General features: G+C 41.2%; 1 protein-coding gene across 7 annotated transcripts in view; it reads right to left on the bottom strand.

The window, feature by feature from the left end:
• The window catches only part of LOC117213690 (teneurin-a), a 702857-nt gene that overhangs the window by 88879 nt on the left and 592451 nt on the right, over window positions 1-21527 (bottom strand). The gene's annotated exons all lie outside the window — the stretch shown is intronic.

Raw genomic sequence — 21527 nt, 5'->3', positions numbered from 1 at the left:
GTTCCTTCGCGAATAAATGTTTCGTCATCGAATACGCTTCATCCTATATAAATATGACTTTTTGGGCCTGGCATTCTTCGTCCGTATAGGTTATTATTTATACCATCCCTTTTTCAGTGAAACATACAATGCAATATCGGTCCGCGCACGTGGATTTTCATTGTCAGATCTCGTGGTTTGCTTCATCCCACCACGCTTGCTTCATCATATTCACGAATATACGCGTGTTCACGCTCGTGAATATTCGAAAACGCGCGGACGTCCACTTCCTAGCGAAACCCACTCTAAAACAGCGAATTTCAATAAAACGACAGTTGCCTCGTTTTTCGCCGTTGCCTTTCCCCTTTTCTCGAAGCAGTTGGAACGCGCCAGCGAACTTCTCTACCTTTTCACCGAAGAATTCGATCTAACTCAAAGTCTCGGGCAACCGTGGTAACTTGCGAGAACGTCAGAATTGAAACGAAAATTTCGAATTCCCCAGATATTTCCGAGTACGCAACGGCAGGCTTGCAAACTGTCGCGATGAAAGACTCCCACCACTTCCACGTACTCCTATTCGTTGCTTGGAAATTTCGATCGCGGCGAACGCTTGGCGATTTTTATGCAGAACCCGAGCGTGTCGGTAGGGAAAAACTGGATCGCATGCAAAATTGACCATTCGCGCGCGGTCAAGAGAGTTTGCAACGCTTCACCGAAACTCGACGAAGGCCAACGGGTCAACGTCGGCTTCGTTTGCGCTTCCTTGTCCGTCGGCGTCGACTCACTTTTCGCTCGGTCGTCGTCGCCCGCGTCTCTGTTTTCTATTCCGGGGCCGATATTGATCCGACCGCGACGACGTGACGCTGCCGCCCAGTCATTACTTTGTGTGCCGTTTTCCTGCACGTGGCAGACGAAATATTATGCGCTCCTTGTTTGCATACGTCACACAACGTGAGATCCGCGCTCGAAAATCCACGCGCCCAGACTTCCAAACGCGAGAGCGCGCCCCACACGTGACTGCAACACGGACCGCGAGTGGATCAAACTCGGTCACTGGACAAACTTTTTGGCCAGTGCAGTGGAGCGAGTAGCATTGTTATCGCCAGATGAAATGAAACGTGAATTCGATATCGATTTGTCAAAGTTTTGCACCGTCGAGTTATACATTTTTAAGGTGTCTCTAACTTAAATAAGAATTTTCTGTTGCTCAAAAGCAAAAAACTATATCATCCTGTTGAAAATTCTAAACGTGTCTTTTATTTAACAATTCTTTGTATGTGGATACTAATAATTCACTAGAAATTTCGTACAGTCATCGCAGAAATCAATGACGCGGGTCAACCGTATTTCCTATATGCATTCCTAAATCCATTCCCAGGCGAGCATCCCTAATTCTAGCGGGAAGCATCGTTAAGTTCGTGCCCAGGCAGTCGTCCTTAATTTTGTCCCTAGCGAACGCCACTAATTTTCCCCTAGCGGCGCGCACGGTAATCTTGCATAAGAATTACATACGAAATATGTCGCGGTGGCTCGCACGAAAACGAGAAAGAGTACGTGCGTTACGTGCATGCAACGGAATACTTTATTCGCTTACTTAATGCGCCACGTATTTGCAACTCACGCTGCTTAATATGTCCGCGCCACGGATGAAGAGGGAGGGAGTACTGGCTGCATAAGTGCACGCCAGCAATCGTGTTTTCAGAAGCGGATAGAAAGAAGACGTCGGTGTATGCGGAAATTCCAGAAATGTAGCTGGTCGAGGTTTAATTCCAGAAATTCTTCTCTATTAATAACCTTGCATTTTCTCATTCTCGTGTTTATTTTTATGTCTCGTGTATAACGTTAAAAGAAAGGTCATTTATTTTAAGTTCAAGAATTACGAAATCCATCTATTTAAAACAAGTACCAAGGACCATGAATTCTATTCGGAAGCAAATACGGTTTCTATCGTTGGCTAAAATAAAATTCTTCCCAATTAAATATTCAAAGAATGGTACTATTCCGAGTGGAATGGTACGATAACCGTTCCGAACGATCGGGTTGTTGTTTCCAGCTGCGATCGATCAAAAAAGCCGAGAGCGAGAGAGCGACAGAAAGAAAAAATAACAGCTATCCTTATTAATATTCTGCGTTTCGTAACTTCCGTATTTCCATAATCAATTAATTTGCGTCAATTTCATAATTCCCGATACCATTCGCTTCAATCGATCTCTATACCTTCGACCACATAAATACACGTACACACGTATCTTCCTAAAATGCACAATTTCTACGCTGTATATTGTCTTGATAGTGTCTGGTCGAAAATATCAATGGTTCCCGGCGAATCAAGGAGACTGCCTGACCGACAGATACCTTTAACCCCATCCCTCCATCCGTCGCTCGTTTAAAGCCGAACAGAAACGATACTTGGATGCCGTCTTCCCGTTCCAGGGACACGGGACGAAGAGCGTCGATTCAATTTCACCGTTCCAGACTATGGGCAGGGAAAGAGGAGGTCAGGAAAAAAAAGAGACGGTGACAGAGCGACAGGAGATCGGATGGGGAGGCAGCGCCACGGGACGCAACGGTAGAAGAGGGATTTAGTGGAAGGGAACGAAATGTAAGAGGTTAATTGGAACAGATAACTACGTCTGCGTGTGTCGATGTGCTCTCACCACCCTTTGTGGCGGATCCACTACCTTCACCACTTTCTAGCCTACCTTTTTCTTATTCCGCGTTTCTCTATGTCTCTGTTTCGCACGTTAAGTACCACACACACACACACACGAAGAGACTTGCATCGCTAGTCTCGTGTGAGATGGTCTCAGGTATAATGTTGTTTATTCATCGTTAACGCTACATACATAATTTTTGATATTCTATTGTGAAAGTGTTTACCAAAATTTTCGGACTTTCTAGAATTTTCAGTTGCGACGCGGCATGTAAATATAACAGAGACTTGTCTCGACATAGGTTCTCACTGCGACCATCTCAACGATGTATCATGCAACTTGATACATCCTTACATACGATCTATTTGATCCTTACAATCTACATTCGACTCCGTGCGCCGATCTTTACGATCTGCTTTTATGGAGGGAGTTGGTGTTGCTCGTTACATACGTGCCACCCAAAACCAACCGCGTAAATTTTGTAGGTTTGAGGTTATGTGCTTGCTTCCTTTTCGCCAGGCGTGGAGCGGCGTAAGCATTTTCCCTGCTCGTTGCCACACGAAGTCTCGTCATTAACGGTTAACGGCCGTCGACTCGACTGGCGCACGTTTATTTACATTGGGACACGGAATATGTCGAGATGCAGCACTCTGACTGAGAGAGCAGAGAGATGCATAAAGGGATGTGTTAAAAGTTAAAACGATGTAGGAAGGAAATAGGAGTGCAAGTAGACGGAGGGTGTGAGTAGAATAGGAAAAGGGGTGAGGAATATTTTGTTTGAAGCAAATTGGGATTCGTATTCAGTCAAAAAGGGCAATTCTCTGCTATAGTCCGAAAAATACATATATATCTTGGTTATGTTTATGGGGAAAAGAATTCTGAGTTATTAGGTAGCAATAATATTTTTTTGTTTCTATTGTGACTATAAAAAGTATTAAAAATCAAAATGTATCAATAAGAAATTTCTACATTTTATCCTTTTATATCCTTTGAAATTCAACGTAAAACATTCTATGCCAAAATCACCAAGAGGTTTATGTATTTGAAATTCACCTAACTTAAATACATTAACACAATGACTATCGTTTATTGAAACCCGACCATTTATGAAAATCACAACCTATTTTCTAAAATATATAAACATACTCTATTCAGTATGTACGAAACACAATTTGAACCACAAATAATTCTTACTAAATAAACAGTGACATTAACAAAAATTCGCGCTCCACATAGCGGTAAGCGTATTAACTTTCACTAACATAAGTAAACTAGAAAGAGAAAGAGAAAGAGAGGGAAGGGAGTATGGTTTTCACAGAGACATACCGAATCAACGACGGATCTCAATGTTTCGTTGCAGCTACCAAGCGATGAATTACTTATAACCTCCTGAACTCCTCTCCCACAACCATCCAACCTAGGATCGCGTTTCGGTGTATCCCGTACCACTGCTGCCATCGAGCTGTTTCCTTTTGCCACCGTTTGTTTTTTTGTTTCTTTACGCATAGTTACACGTAACCGTTTCATCGTCTTCAAGTATTTATAAACTCGCCGATACGCGTACGTTATTCCCGCGCGGAGTCAATTGCGTTTATTTATTCAGCCGGTTGCACTTGACGGCAACGCAAGAGCAAGCAAATCATGCACGAATCGTACGTATGTTAATGGCGCTGCAAGTTTCACGATCACGTGACGTGAACGCCGCCATCTTGATCGATATACACTTCGCGTATTTTCGATAACACTTTTGTAATTGATTATGAATCATTTTTTATTATTATTATAAATTTTGTTTCGAATTGATTATAAAATAGAAGTAAAATTGGCGGAACTGCCACATTTCGCCTTTAAAACATACACGCGGATAGAAACAGAAATATGCAAATGTGACTGGATTACTGGTAATTAATATCAAGTATACAGTACTGATAGTTCCGCAAGTGGCCCAAGTTCCAAGACCATCAATTTACGGTCCATCACAAACAGAGATGTTAGCAACACAATTTGCATTTCTGTTTAGATTCAATTTATGTTACTAGAACTACAACTTACAGGTACCTTAACTTGGGTAATTCGTCCCGTATATACAGCCGTGTTACTATTTCGTTACGAAAAACGATTCGAATTGTAATTGCAACCTTCCAAAAAGATTAAAGACACAATCCATACTTTGCAATTATTCCTTTCCTTTCGAATCTCTGATATTTGCGTCAATGAACAGTATATTATTTTCTATCATCAACAGTCCTCTCTGCCCGACTATATCAATCTCCCGGAGTCTTTCATTCGACTAGACAACAGGCAAAACTCGCTCATAAATCCTCAAACGAGACTGCTTCCTTTCACTGTATTGTAAGGAGAACAAATCTTCGTAAAAAGAGACCAATCCACCCGTACTTCACCGAATATCTATACGATACTGATCTGGCTACGAAACCGCGCTCGGAAGAAGCAGTCCAGATGGCGCCACTGTCACCAAAAAACTGCCGGTAATCAGAGATCAGATGTCGAATCGCTAGTTCATCAAACGGTCGCAGCGTTCTTACCGATTATCGAGATGCAATTTCACGGTGGCAGAATCCAAGTAGCCGGAAAAACGAGAAAGAACAAAGGAACAGGCTGGAAATAGGAAGAAAGACAAGCTAACGGCCAAAGAACTTGATCTGGGAAAGAAAGTGCAACTCGAAAGAGGGAAACGGAAGACGATGGTTTTGATCAGTACAGAAGGGCCGCGGCCAGTTTCACGGAGACGAGCTACGAGGTATTAAGTAACTCGAAGCTTCGTGCCTCTTATCGAACGGAACTGAAGCGGAGACTCGTCCCGAAGACCGAAGAAGCGTAACGCGAAAGCCGGAGCCTACCTCCTCTTCGCTGTTTCCCCCTGTTTCCCTTTCCATCCTGTCGTTTCAGTATCCACAGGCCTCGTTCGTAGAATACTGTGGCGCTCGCGAGCGTCAAGCTCGGGCGAGATAGATTTTACGCAGGAATCTCGGGGACGGAGCGGCGCATTACGGATAATAAAGGAGATTGACTCTAAATTACAAAGTCCGTTGCAGACGGCCGCGTTGAATACCTCTCAGGCACAGAAGCGTCGCCAAATCGGTTTTACGGTCGGCAGGTGGTCCAACTGCTCTTCTGCACTTACGACTCGCCCGCTTGTCTCATTCGCCCCACTTCTCGCGAAAGCTCCAGCTAACAGAGCTAGCTCGTCCGTTTCACCTACCCGGTCACTCTAGTTTCTTTGTATTAATCGTTACCGTTTCAGTGGCATCGCGTCTGTTCACATTGGCGACACTGGTGCCGCCAAGTCTTCTTCTCTCGCGCTCTAATTACGCGATTAAAAGAAAGTTAATCCACAGACGACACGCGGACGCATAAACAAACGATGAGAGAGACAATCATCGAGATAGGAAGAACAATGGCGACGACGAGTAATTTAACGCTCGACGAGATTTATTAAAATCTTCTTCGTTTTTTTTTTTTCTTTTTTTGGAGATAGAATACGGAGTAGGGAGAACGGTATGCGGGCTCTCCGTGATATAAACGGTTTTTTGTAGCGAGCACGCCAGCGGAGCGTTTCTTTGTAGTAACGGCCACGAATTTCCCCTCCGGTGCTGCCACTAATTTTCGGAGTTATACTCTTTTGTGCGCACGTAATTATAAACACGTCCGCTCGCTCCGCGCAAATTTTCTCCCTGATGGAAGGTCCTCTGACGACAATCCCCGAATGCTTTGCTCGGTGAAACGATGAAAAGGGAATTACAGACAGATTCCGTCGATGATACGATTTAATATTTTGATCAAAGAATCGTAATTAATTATTTACACTTAAGCAAATAGAGAAGTTTGATTACAGAAAGTTACGTAAAACGACCCTAAAATTTGATGTAAGCAAGAAGAGCCGCGAAGAAGGTGCAGAATACAATCGTGTTCTTTCACGAGCTTTGCAAGCTTCCAGGCGATGGTACCCGTAATTTAACCTGTCAGTCCCCTGGCTTATAAGAGAACTGTGAAGAACAGCACGGCACTTACCCCAGAATTTCAAACACGAATGCATACCTAATCGATTCGTTCAATACCTACCATAAATTTTGCAGTTTCCAACATATTCCTGCGAACAACTAAACCAATAGAGATTTACAAATATCTTTATTAAGAGAAGCTTGACAAAAATTCACAAGAAATAGGTAGTCAAAAAATGAAATAGAAAATCTAATTGTTCAAAAAGCTAATTTTAAAATTCCACCGTCTTCGCCGATGGCACGATCAAGAATTCAACGTTTCGGATGGTTTAGTTTTCCTTAAATTAATACTTGCCCACTGAAGCGGACCGAAAAATTTCATCCCTGTGAACCTCTGGCGGACTCGAAGGTTAAATCGAAAACGGCTCAAGGATCCGTTTACGTCGGCCGCACACAGGCGCTTCTAATGAAATAAATTTCATTCCTTGTGCCCCGAAACTGGGCCACCAGCAGCTCTCGCCTTCCAATCTTCCGTCTAGACGCTCGTACTCTGGCTACGTGCAGAGCGGACTACCAGCCCTTCCAATGCTGCTACCTAAGTTATCTTACAAATTATGAGGATTACCGCGACCACCCCCAATCTAAAAGAATTCTAAAAAAATCATTTTCTTATCAATTCTGTAATATGATTATTTTCATAATTCGATAATCTTTTCTCTGTTCTTTTTTGATAAAGTAAAATTCTTATTAGCTTTAAGTAAAAGCGGACTCCACCAAAAGTGAGAGAAGGCAATGTTCTTCGGAGAATCATGATTAACATATCATATCATAACCTCAAATGCTGGAAAACGCAACGGCTTACAAAAAAACCCGTACACGTCACAGCATCTAATGCAAAAAATCGTTCTTACCGAATGGTTCGCGTGAAAAAATAAAATCAAAAGACACCTAACCTTGTACTCGCGCAGATATTACTGCCAGGCTGCTCTGCTAGTCGTCGTAAAATGCACGAACGTCGTGCCCACTAGAAATTCTGCTGGAATAGAATCGTCAGACAGAACCGAAGAAGGAGAAAAAGTGAAAGAAAAGGCGAGCAAGATGTAAAATCTAAAATGCGTGGAAACGAGGTGGAAAGGTAGGCAAAACGCGGCATCGTGCTTGGTCCTGATAAAGGTAGGATACGTAGAGGTTTAACCGCGATGGTGAAAGTGCAGCGAGATATCCGCTCGGCGGAGCTTCGACGCGTCGAGATGTTGCAAGGAGGCCGAGCTTACACAAAGGATAAAGGCTGGTAGTTGAAGGTGATGAGGCAGAAAAGGGGTGTCTGGATGGCGCATAAGACGAAAACGCGAAGACAACGAAAAACCAGAGTTAGGTATTATCTCGATGAATATTATTTGAATAAAATATTCGAAAAGTGCTTATCTAAGTTAGTAACGAATATTTAAGTTATTAGGTGCTTGAGATAATGCTGAAAGAATGAACGAATTGAACTCAACTGACTCAAACAAGGACATGATTTCCTTCCGAATGATCTCCACATTTGGTTGTTAAGTGAAGTAATCTTTTATATGTGTTTTTCCATTTTATGTGTGCGTGATTCATTGCTTCAAATTGTCATGTTTTATTTTTATTTCGTAGAACATTTTCTCGGATCTGACAAATTTGTGAGAAAAGCGTGGAAAACGAAAGAGACGCGAGATCGTCACTGGGGAGGGCTGGCGACGGTGGCGCCCTCTGGAGAGGAACTAGTCCAAGCGAAGCAAGCAGGAGGGAAGAGAAAATGGGAAAGAGAGGTTAGAGGCGAAAGATACGAGGCAGAAGCTACGAGAAGGCTCGGCTTGGGAGTAGATTTTACGAAGGTGGATAGGTTCGAAGGGTTGAGAGGGGGGACCAGCATGCTATACGAACTGATGTCCCTTGAGGTCAGCCTAGCGTGACTACCTATCAATTGCCGAGACTGCGTCTAGTCCGCCTAAGTGACGCGATGCTGGATATACCCACTTGGATATTCTACAGACACTCCTCAACGTCGATTTTCCGTAAATACGCCGAGATAGCGTCATCCCATGTGTACGTGGATTCTTCGTGTTCCAGTAATGGGACTTACCGACTTTTTACCTCGTCGTTCCGAACCGTGACTCGCGCGTTACTTGTTTCTCAACTGTCATCGTAAAACTTGGAATAGTTAAAGGCAAGATAGCGTGAGTTACTATAGGAAAGGTGGGAATAGTTGGAAGTATGGAGACGGAACGTAAATGTTAGGTTATGTTTCGTTCGATCGGTTCTAAAATTGTCTGATCTTTTCTTCGTTTGGGGTTTTACAATTCGGATTGTAGGTTCTAGAAATACATAATAATTGTATCATTCAGACTACAAATTTTCTGCACTCCTGACTTAGTAACTAAAATTTGTTTAGTAAACACTTCAAATATACCTGGAATACTTGGAACAATTTATTGTTTCAAAATTTGGCCGAGGAAATTGTACTGTTTGAAACATTGCTCGTGCTGCTTAAAGGTTCTTTTATAGAGGAGATTTTCTGGTCGAACTCTCGTCCCCTTTAATTGCTCCAACCGCTTTTCTCACATTCCCTGCGAAGTTTACCATAGCGCAACTGTAACACTATTAGTTGTACTTCCCAACAGTTCGAACCTTGTTCAACCACTTCAATAGCGTCTAAAGTTGTTACAACACCGATACTTCTTTATTTCGTTACAACGGACCGGCATTATCGACAGTTTATCGTCTCAATTTACTCATGGAACCCTATTGTTGCATACTATTTAGATTAACGAGTTATAAATTTGTCCGACATTGTAGCATACAGATAAGGCGTCTTCTATTACACAGGGGTGGGGGCAGAGGCGAAGCGGTAATCGTAGTACAACCGGGCAAGGATGATGGAATTTGAAGGTTAGGATATGCTTCTGTAGTTGGTTATAGATTATGTCTACTTCACTGTTGGTGAACAGCAGACATCCAGCGAAAAGCAACGTAGACTCGAGGAATTGGAGAGTAATATATTAGCTCTCTCTCATCTTGGCTGTCATACGGTTGAAGAGAATTTTATTAGCGATGAGTATGTAACGCGTATGTATTACAAACTTCTCCCTAATATTAGCGTGAGACGAGGAGTTAATCCGTTATTGGAAAATACTTTGATAGAGGTTAGGGTAAATTATTGGAAAACGCTTCTGTGCTGTATAGAATGTGTTAATTCGTCTTGAATATTTGCTTTACTGACACAATAAGACGATGAAGTTGAAACTGACAAAAAAAAAAAAGAAAATGCGAATATTCCGAAGATTCGTGATTACAATTAATGAAAATTTTTATTCAAATTCGTAATCGAATACACTTCGTAAGAAATGTTCATCGTAGTCAGTTCGTTTTTAGTTAACGCGGTTTCTAGTAACCGAATATAGGCCAAAATTTAAAACAGATATGCTATCCACTGACTAATTTCAAAGTTTGGCAAATTGACATTTCATATGCAGCAACCTAATGCGTACAGGTCCGCAAATTGATCATTAGGTCGCAACATGAACGTAAAAGCATTAAAACGGAAATGTAAATGAATGTAAATAAACGTAAAGGAACATATAAATGGTTAAAACAGATGTTCAAATTGCATTCCACTTTCAGCAACACACCGAGTTTCTGCTCTCTTTAATAAATCAATTATTTTATGTCACCGGCAACCAACTGTAACTTCCAAAAAGATATAATGTTACATCAGTGGCTACGAACGTGTTAATATACTTTTGCAGATTGATATTTTTCAGTTTAAATTTTGCACGCATGGGAAAGTATTTCATAATGGAACGCATACCGTGCTAATTTATTTAAATCTTCATTGTTTATTTTCCAGCAAATAGCTACGAACATTCGCGAATTTAAATATGTAGAACGTCACAAATCTCCGTATAAATGTTATTTGTTGTCACTAGCGTGTACATAGTTGACATGTCAATGGCGCCATCGTTGACCCGCGGCGTTAGAATTAATCAAATTATAATTGCCTGCATCTATATATTTTTGCCTGTTCCTATAAATGTCTAAAAATCAGCAGCTTAATTGTTACATTCCACGTACTGATGATTCGATAGGTCGTTAATACTTAAACGGATATTACGAGATGATAGTATTAAAACAAAAATGGCGGGATAAAGTTTCACCGATAAGTGTCAGCCATTAAGTGTCAACTTGAATCTAACACTACCTATCTCTCTCCATCTTCAACAAAAACCAGTTTATCCTTCAATTAAACATTTCCTGATCACCTTCGACCCTCCTTATCTCGTTCACACCCTATCAGTTTATTCTTTTCCTTTCAACGATTCCACGTCTCACGAACCTAAGAGCTTGTCGTTTTACGGTGGGTTGGCCGCGTGTAAACAAAGCGTCGAGCGGAAGTAAAACGGCTGGCGTTGTTTACACACTTCCGCCAGTCCAAAACATTCGCAAGCTGGCTGACGTTTCCTTTCCAGTTTCTCTCGCGATAACCTATCTGAAAGTTTATTTTTGGCCACCGTTACGTTCCCATGTCGCCTGGCAGCACCATCGCTCGCTGGCAACGCGATTTCGTCGTAAAATCACGTTAATTAATCGTGATACCGCGAGCTAAAATTTAAACATGTCTTCTGAACGATTTTTAATGGAAACGCAAGTTCCAGCATAGAAGAGTATCGCGCATACTTTCTCGCGTTTTATGCTTCGATATTGATGGAGGTTAGGAAGGAACGCAATAGTATTGGTTAACGCCACCTATGCATTCGTTGCTCACCAAGAACAAAATCACCCGAAAATATCGTACACTTTCCAGCGATGTAGAAGGACAAAGAACGATTGCAACCGCGATTTGTCGAAATATATGTACGTTTCAAGCGTGATCGTCCCCATCTAGCGGAAAAATACCGCTGGTGTACCGATATTCCATTGCAAGTGGAATATTCCTGGCGGAAAGAAAAGTCGTACCATCGTTCATCCGCGCTGTCACGTAGAGCGGCAAGCTCTTATTCTACAGGCATTTCTCTTCCTCTTTCTCTATTCGCGTATGTCCTCTAACTCCTTTCATCCTCCACAAGGAATACATTCTCTACCGCCATGAAACGCCAACAAGCCACGCGAAGAACAAAGAGAAACAGTGTACTAACCATGGTGGTCGCGTTAGTATCGAACGACAAGGATATTCTCGCTCGAAATCACTGGCAGGGCTGGCAACACTTCCGCTTGGGTTCCAACGATCCAAACAATCCTTGGACAAGCGATATACCTTGGGGGAGCGGATCTCAGCGGTAATCTCAATGTGGAGAAGAATTTTTGGGACGAAAGATATTATGGAATAGCAGTTGATCGAATAGTATTATTATATTTAGTATGGTTTGCTGGCATGCAATGGGGTGGCTGATGGATGAAGTTTTTGTTATATAGGATGATAGGAGCTGTAAGTTCCATAGGGTTCTATTTCACGGTATTTGGCGATTTTTAAATAAAGTATAAACGAAGTTTGTTTTCACAATTCGCAGAATAATTTATTAAATTCTATTAACCATAAGATCATTATGTAATTTAAATGTCGTTGAACTATTGTTCTCCTAAAATTTCTCTCTAAACTTGATCGTTCGCCAAAGTCAGCGACTGACTCAACCACTTTTCCAGCCCCCATAACCACCCAGATCGGTAAATAAACGATCGGTAAATACACGAAAACCGTATCTGTCCAGCTTTCCCGAGCCGGAAACGTCTCCGCGCGTCGACGGAAGCGACACCGAGAAACCCCGGAACGATTCGGACCTCGTTCCATCCCGGAGAAGAGTACAGTTGGTGCAAGGAATATAGCAGAATAAAGAAGAAAGGAATATGATACGATATAATATAATAAATTAAAAGTTCGAGTACCGATACCTACTGATATGTCCAGATGACGAAGTCACTAACAGTAAAAATAAGTACGTCCTATTTTGAAAATTGCATCAACGAAAGATAGTCTTCTATATTATGAACCTATCAAGCCTGCGCTTCTTTCGCTGATCCATTATTTAACCACGAACAATATCGTTAAAGTACAGTACTGATTTTAACATCGAGGTACTGGTATTTTCTTTTACATTTCTTTTAAAAGTACTATGAAATATATCCACGAGTCGGTTCATAACTTATTCGAACACTACAATCATGGAAGTGATAATAATATCGGTTTCACCGAGTACGCTCACGCCAGGCATCCCTATGAATTCACATGGGAGGATCAAACACGTGAATGACAGGGTACAAACGAGGAGATATACAGAGAAACAGGCCGGGGTCTCGTTTGGGGGACCTGCTGACAAACGTGCAAATTGCTCGAAGAAACACACCGGTCTCTTTATGACGAGGCATTGTGTAAAAGCGCGGGAAAAAACCATGTAGAACAGACTGGAGTAGGAAACGTGGATGACCGGTGGTGCGTGTTCACGGCGGGTAGGAAAGACCCACGGAAAAAGAGGAGGGTGATGGGTAGACAGCACGGAAGGTAGAAAACACGTCGGTAGGGAAAAGGTGAAAGGCGAGGGGGAAAGGGGAGGAAAAAGAGAAAGAAGACTATGGTGGCGCAATGGAACGAGTTGGAGAACGAAATGAATGGAGGGAGAAGAGAAGATAGAGGTGGCCGGAAACGGCGGAACGCAACGTGGTAAAGGAGAAGGGGTTGGAGGAAGAGGATGAAGGAGAAAAAGGGTGGATAGAGGTTCGGACGAAGTTGGAGAGATAGATCTCGCGTGGCAATGGTACAGTGCTTCGTAAAAGTATTTGTACACTTATCACGGAACACCTGATGTACGTTTTACATTACAAATGTTGAAGTTTTATCAGCACCGTGATCAAATTTGTAACCAATCTTGTAATTTCTATACGCTGCATATATTTATTGCGCACATACGTTCAACAACAATTTAGTACACAACCAATACAACTAATGTCACCAATACAACTATGATCGTCGTGCCTCGTTCTAGTGCTAATAAAATTTCAAAATGTTTTGTGCAACACATAATAATAATAATAATAAGATATCTATATACGGTTTAGATAAATGTTGAAATACTTTCGTGAACCACTGTATACTAGTATGGATATAGTACGGATATAGTAGGTAGTCGTCGGTGGGACAGAGTGATGCATGGCTATGGGGTCGGTCGCTTCACCGCGAAATGTCGGCGCCGAGCAGCCGCCCCGCGTTGCTTGCTTGCCTTTTACATACTCCACGCGGCTCCTCTTGGCCTTCCTGCAACCCTACCACCTATACTATATTTCCTACTCCTTCCCGTTGCTTTCCTCTCGTGTATCTCCTCTTGCACGCAGTTCTCCTATCACTTTGTTTGCCTTTCGTACGCCGCGTTACCTTTCAGTTCCAACCATCCCCGCGCAAGTGTATATCGATCGGACGCGGAAACGACGGATGCAACGGTACCCTGTTCTCTCTTTGCTTTCGTTCGGGGTACCAGTCCTTTCAGGATGATTTTACGTCCAGCGGGAATTTTCGAATTAAGCGAAGATCGATAGCGACAATTTTGTGCAAGATTAAATACCACGCAATTTCTATTATCCGTACGTGGTTTACTTTCACAAATTCGCTCGCTGCAATCAGAAGTTTTCCAGTGTATTGGGTTGGCAACTAAGTGATTGCGAATTTTGTCAATACCACCTAACGACAAAATCCGCAATCACTTAGTTGCCAACCCAACAGAATTTAATTTTTGAAAATCGCATAAATATGTGCTACGTTAAATGTAAGAAAATATATCGGTTCTTTGGTGAACAAGCGAAGAATTGAAATTTGATTAATCAGTTATAATTATATTAGAGTTTGCTATTTTATCAGATGGACTGGTTGATGGCGAAAGAGAAAAAGAAGACGAGTAATTTATTTGGAGAAGAAGTGGCTGAACGACACGGTTCGTGCGTCTTCAACCTTTCCTACCTTCCGTAAAGTCGTTAGATCGTGTGTACCATGCGAGTCAACCTCCCAAGATTTTTCTTCGTTACGTCAGCGACTGACCCTCCGCGCGAAATTGAGTTTCCTCAGGGCGCACGGCAGCCGGATGGGAGTGTCCCTCTCAATTGCTTCTCCACGAGAAGTTTTCGAACAATTTGGTTGCACAAAGAATAGGGAACGCTTTGAACCTTGCTCGAATTTAAGGCTTTCCTTCGTCCAAACGATTTAATCGAAAAAAACACCAGCTACTTATGACATACAAAAGTTAAGTGTCGACGAAAAGTCTAAGTGATCGTAAATTAAAAAAAAAGAGAGAAAAGTATTTATAAGTAATTTAAATAGGTGGGTCGATATCAATTTGCATAGATATCGCGTAAGCTAAAATATCGATGTATTTACCGATTGCTAAAGCTTCGTTAGGTATATCGATAACATACGTTATAATCATTAATATCGTTAAAGTCGATATAGAGTTCGAAACAAGAAGAATAAATTAAAAAAAAAAAAAAAACGCGTAACAAAACACTTCGTATTATATAAAATAGCAAGAATTTTGGAAATTAATCTGGCAATAAATTGCAGAGTAACACCCGTGAAAACTTACGAAGCAAAACTCGCGACAACTTTCAAAGCGGCGCGCTATACTTGTTTTAACTAAAGCGAAACGATATCGTACGATAACCAGAAACGCATTCGCGACAAGGAGCGACGTGAAACGAGAACGAGACAGCGTTTAACGGAGAGACTTCCATTACGTTCGGCGAACTTGCACTCGGGGCAAACAGGTTGCACTGGGATTTCCGTGTTTGCGTCGATGCAAATGCCCCTCTCTCCTCTCTCTTCCTTTCGTACTTCGAAACAACCTTCGAGGGTTGCCGTCACCGTATCACTTTGTTTGTCTTAGCTCGAAGCTTTGATACACTCACCGGTAGGTGAACGTGTGACCGCGCATGCGCACGCGTCGTTGCATCCACAGCTTCTTATCTTGAACGGTGCGGATAAGCGTCTTATTGTTCTCGCTAGAGCTTCACAGTTTTGAACGTGCAATAAAAAGACACGTATGTACAGAGGCAGCGTGTAAGTCGTATTACAAATAGAAAGCAAACTTCACGTTCTTAATTACGTAGGAGGAAAGGTAGGAATTTTATAGACGAAATTAATATATTTTATATATATTAATAAATATATTTATGAATCTAATGAGCATATTAATGAAAATAATATGTTACGTCGCGATTCAAAATACACGGTCGTACGACTACAATGGAAGCGAGAATATTACAGAGAGGAATCTTTTATCTTGAAATATCTCTGGAAAATATTATTAATAACGTAAGTAGGTTAGCAAATATACGTGGAACAGAGATTTCTATTTGCCAAACACTATCAGATACGATTAAGTTGGCAGATTGTAGTTGGCGCTGTATCGGAGCAAGAAAGCGGCAGATTTAAATTCTACGGCGCGGCAAACTTGAAAGTCGAAACTCTTCGCACGCCTTCGTCGATACCGAACTCGCCGACTTCGCGTAAGTTTAGCTGGAATTTTTTCTCCTCGGTAGTTTCACTTTATAGTTGCTTTTTTCACGAACGTCTCTTCGCTTTTTACGTGGAGATAGTAACTCGTGAAAATTAAACGACGTGTTTTTAAGATATTCGATCAAATAGTTCCAATTCTTACTTCGACTTGCTTGGAATTTCCTTTTTCTTTTTTTTTTTTTTTTGCGAATTCTTGGAAATTTTACGTAAAAGCTTCCACGTACGCTTTCTTAGGATTTGTTTCGAATTGTATCGAATGTACACAGACAAACCTGTACTACCGTAGTTTTCGTTATTTTATGTCATGCAATTCACACAGCAACAATTTGCTTGAACGTAACGCGTATGCGAGTAATTAGCAGTAACGATGATTCCAATGGGACTTAGAAGCAACGGTACATTAGCAACTAGTCACGGCACGTTAAACCTTATGGAAATGGTTCTGGGCGGGTTCCAAAAACTACACCCACGTTTTCGCCAAAAAAGGAATAAGAACTTTTGGGAGTAAACTCGATCCAGATTAGAGACTTTTGTGTGTCTCCGCGGAGACATCATTCTATTCTATAGAATAGTATATTATCGAAGGATGATTGAGCGTCGCTTTACAAACACTGAATCAATTTTTACCGCTACGATGGTATAATAGAAGAAAAGATAGAAAACAAAAGAATAAAAAAGTACAGCATGCGATTTAAAAATATATCGTTGCTAATACGTTACAGTTTCCTCTCTTCGATTATCTTTCGGGGATAAGCTTCTGATGTTATTTCAAGATAACGATGAAATTTATGCATCTAAAGCTAGAAGAGAGACCATAAAGAATAATTAGGAAAAGACGGAAAACTGATGTGCGTAATGCGGCGATTCAATTAATATAATTGGCCATTTCGATTACGATCGATACAGCTAATGGCCGTGGGTGCTGCCCCTAATTAATATTCGCTTTTAATTACGTCCACGTTTCAGAAACGACCGACCACGCGTCGCCGAATACTTCCGGTATCCGTTGCGCCTTTTCCGAGATGCATCCGTCACTCGAGAGCTGCGATCGTCAGGAGATTCGGCAACGATCGGTCCATGGTGTGTTAACTTAACGCCGAATGAGCAAATTATTTATCTATAAAATCATAGCACCCGTCTTTCCACTAAATCTCTCAATTTTACAAACACTTCGACAAACACGATCCCTCGATTTTCTCTTTTAGCATATCCAAATGGAACGAAGAAAACGAATGGAAAATGAAGAAACGGAGGATCCAAGTAGCCGCGCTAGTCGAACGATAACACTAAATCGAGCGAATATCGCACAGGTATCGGTGACCTTTTCCGTCGTTTCGGGTGGAAAAGGTATCGCGCAATAACGCCGCCTCCGAGCCCCCGTTCAAAGGGGGCATATATCCCTTTCAACCGTCAAACCCTCGGAAACCTCTGTGCAGACCGTTAGTTGCAAGTTTTCCGTTTCGAATCAGCGCATTCTCATCGAACACGAATCGATTTCGAAACGCTCTCGAGTGCCGGCTTGTCATTAACCCCGTTCTTCGGGCGTGAACCTCCGAAACGAGCCACAATTCCATCGTGTGAGCACCTACTATATTGGCCCGCAAGCAGACTCGCGAAGCCATCCCCCATTCCCCGTTCAACCCTCGCCTCGTATACCTACCAACCCCCTTTTTCAACCCTTTGCCACCCTTCTTCCATATATCGCGTTCTTCCACTTTCTCCCTGTTGCTATAAGCTGAGATATCTGGTCGCAGAATTTTTGGGATTTCCTCGATAACGGAATAACTAACGACGCATGAAAAAGTGGTTTCAGGGGAACTTTTAATACGAAATGCGTATTTTATTTCTTTTTTTTTTTTTGTTTTTTCTTTTATAGAGAATGATCGACTACGTGTTCTTATTAAAAGAAGTTCGATCTCTTTAATATGGAGTATCAAAAGCCAGAGTATCAAGCACGAGATACAACGGACGATTCAATTCCACGGCGAAAAATCGGAACGGTTTATTATCGAGACTGAAACCAGTTGGAAACGATAAAAGTCGCCGGAGAAATCAACTTTCCAATAAATAGAGAATTCACTCGTAACCGGTGCGGGTCACCTGGGTTTTCGTTTGCACTTGCTCAACAACCACGGTCATCGACTCCAAGAAACGACCGACTATTGGACACAATTATACTTATTGCCAAGCACGAGTCATTGAATTTCAACTACCCGTTATTCCAACAAAATTACTTCTGGCCAATTTTAAATACCCTTGGAAACGAATATATAGAATATTGTAATTCAGAGTAAATTCGTTTAACATCGGAAGCACTGAAAAATAAAAAATAAAGTATATCTATAGTTAGTGGGTTTAAAACAAAAGATCACATTTGTAAATTAAAGTTAAGGTTGTTGATATTACGGTATTAGTAATCATATCGATGGCTACGATAAAGAAATCAGAATGTAAATGAAATTCTTTCTCCGTGTATCCATAGTGGAAACTTAGGAGCGTGTGGAAAGTTAAATTTCTGCAACTAAGAGATTTTTATTTTGTATTTAATAAAGAAGCGAGAAAACACGAAAGGAATATCTGAAATTCTGTAAGTAGTAGATGTCAGTGAATAATACATCGCGTACTTCCGAGCAAACGTTCGCCAATACACAAAAGCTTATTCTCCGATAAAATATCTAATACTTTAAGAATTTCAATATTCTCTACACTTTAAGCGTTTTGGTAAAAATATTTCGCGCTCATCTTCACGGTATTCGAATCATCCGCTTGAATATTTCAGATATCTGAACCCGGTAACCGGATCGCGTGACACAATATCGAACTTGAATTTGCGCGCGGTATCATTATACGCGCGGATCCGCATACTCACTTTCGTTTTTATTAAATAAACTCGGCACGTGTATTACCAAAATCTCTTTCGACGCGCATACATTTTAAGCCTGTTTTTAATCCTCGAATAAACCATTCGATTATTTGTTAACCAGTTGACGTAACCACGGGATTAAAAATTAATAAAGTCGTATCAACTTTGATTCTTTCCGACCTCCCCCTTTTCGCCATTTTTGTAGATAATTTAAGATATTATTGGTCGTTAGGTGGTGTTGACAAAATCCGTAATCACTTAGTTGCCAACCCAATGTGTCTTAAATTATCTACAAAAATCGATTTTATAAAATTGCACCGCATGTCTTATTAAATGTGTCCAGTGGGTTGGCAACTAAATGATTGCGGATTTTGTCATTAGGTGGTGTTGGCAAAATCCGCAATCACTTCGTTGCCAACCCAATGTGTCTTAAATTATCTACAAAAATCGGTTTTATAAAATTGCACCGCATGTCTTATTAAATGTGTCCAGTGGGTTGGCAACTAAATGATTGCGGATTTTGTCATTAGGTGGTGTTGGCAAAATCCGCAATCACTTCGTTGCCAACCCAATGTGTCTTAAATTATCTACAAAAATCGGTTTTATAAAATTGCACCGCATGTCTTATTAAATGTGTCCAGTGGGTTGGCAACTAAATGATTGCGGATTTTGTCATTAGGTGGTGTTGGCAAAATCCGCGATCACTTAGTTGCCAACCCACTGGACACATTTAATAAGACACGCGGTGCAATTTTATAAAATCAGTTGTGAGATAAAAAGAAGAAAAAAAATGGCACAAGCAAACATGCAAAAATCTACTAAATGTACGATCCTAAATTAAATTCTTGGTCTCTATGTTCATAATTTTATTGTATAACTCGTCGGGTTCGTCAGCGCCGAATCTCGATAACCGCAACAATAATAGCACGCACATTATCGTCGATCGGTCGTGGCATTTTCGTGCTATAATTGCAGCATCCCGAGCAACTGAGAACGCGTAAATACACCGGGCAAGCGTAAATGAAGCTCTCCGGATCGGTACGATTGTTCCCCCGTCGTAAATCGAAAACGGTGATTAAACTCGATATTTGTCGACTCGCGATTCGCGCACCGACAACAGCCGGTTAAAAGTCTGCCTTTTATTCCAAGTCTGCCAACGATCAACCTATGTACTTCGTAGAGACGATAGCGACGTTAGAAATCTTGAAACCGATAGTTTCTTTCGTTCACGTTCAAACGTATGGTTCTTGGTGCGTGTACCACCAGGAGAACGTAAACGACAGTATTCGAGACTATAATAGTCAGTTATACAGGGCGGTTGGTAACTGATGGTACAAGCGGAAAGGGGATGTTTCTACGCGAAAAAAGAAGTCGAAAACATAGTACAAAAATTTTTCGTTCGAGGCTTTGTTTTCGAGAAAATCGACTTTGAATTTTTGCTCGGTACGCGTGCACTTTATCGCGTCTAGTTATAACGGATCTCACTGTAGATTTTTAAAAAAATTAAAAAAAAAAGAAATTTTTTTATTTTATATTTTCGCGTAGAATCACCCCCTTTCCGCTTGTACCACCAGTTACCAACCACCTTGTATTTCGATAGGATAGATACAACGTTTTAAAACGATAGAAGCAACTTTCATTGGACTCGAACCATGAAGAAGAGTTGGACCAATTTGTTCCGATGAGTTACGGTACAGCGAATTATTGCGAGAACAGTGTATTTGTTATTATCAGCATAACCGGAAAATTTAATCTTTATTTCGTTCGAAACACGTTCCACCAGTTTGTTGCTACGAGACTTACCATGTAATAATCGCAGCGATACATATTGCGCATCGATAGTATCGGAATTTGATCTGGAAGTGGCTGTAACTTTATCCGGTATAAATATCGTGTATATAGCAGAGAATTTCTATGTGTTTCGACCGACGAAACGTAATCTCTTTGTGAAAACATTCCAAAATACCAAAGGAATTAGAGGGCAAATAGTCGATAACTTTCGTTCAAATCAACTTAACAAGAGAATAATCTTATCGGTCATGAAATTCTAATTCTACTCAACAGGTAAGCAAAGCTATAGATAAACTGTAGAAATTATTTCGATAACCGACGCGTGAATTATTCGTTGATTCTTTGTAAAATTTGTATTTTTAAGAATTATTCGAACACGGTCTAGTTATGTCACTTTATCCTGCCATTTTATCGCGTACTCTGTTGTTTGCCAAGTATAGGGAACGTGTATAGCGTTTCACGTTTCGTTAACCCGTACATATTTCGTTATTTTCACGAGAGTTTACTGAAAGTGATCACGGGATATTTTTATTTCATTTTCTGAATTTTTATTCGCTTAGGTACGTTGAAAATGTCGCTCGATTCCGATACTGTAAACGCATACTGCCTGTTCCATGCTATTTGCAAACGATCGAATGAAATTAGTTACACTGATTTCATCGGAATCGTCGCGGTGGAAAACCAGCTCTAACTCGGTAGCGAAACACAACTTGGTAACATATATCTTATATTCTTCGCGATTGTCAACCGACGAATTCCTCCGC

The sequence above is a fragment of the Bombus bifarius genome, unplaced genomic scaffold, assembly GCF_011952205.1.
Source record: "Bombus bifarius isolate JDL3187 unplaced genomic scaffold, Bbif_JDL3187 scf7180000009125, whole genome shotgun sequence".
Lineage (NCBI taxonomy): Eukaryota > Metazoa > Arthropoda > Insecta > Hymenoptera > Apidae > Bombus > Bombus bifarius.
Note: the sequence above shows the minus strand (reverse complement) of the source record. Positions and strands in the feature narration are given on the sequence as shown.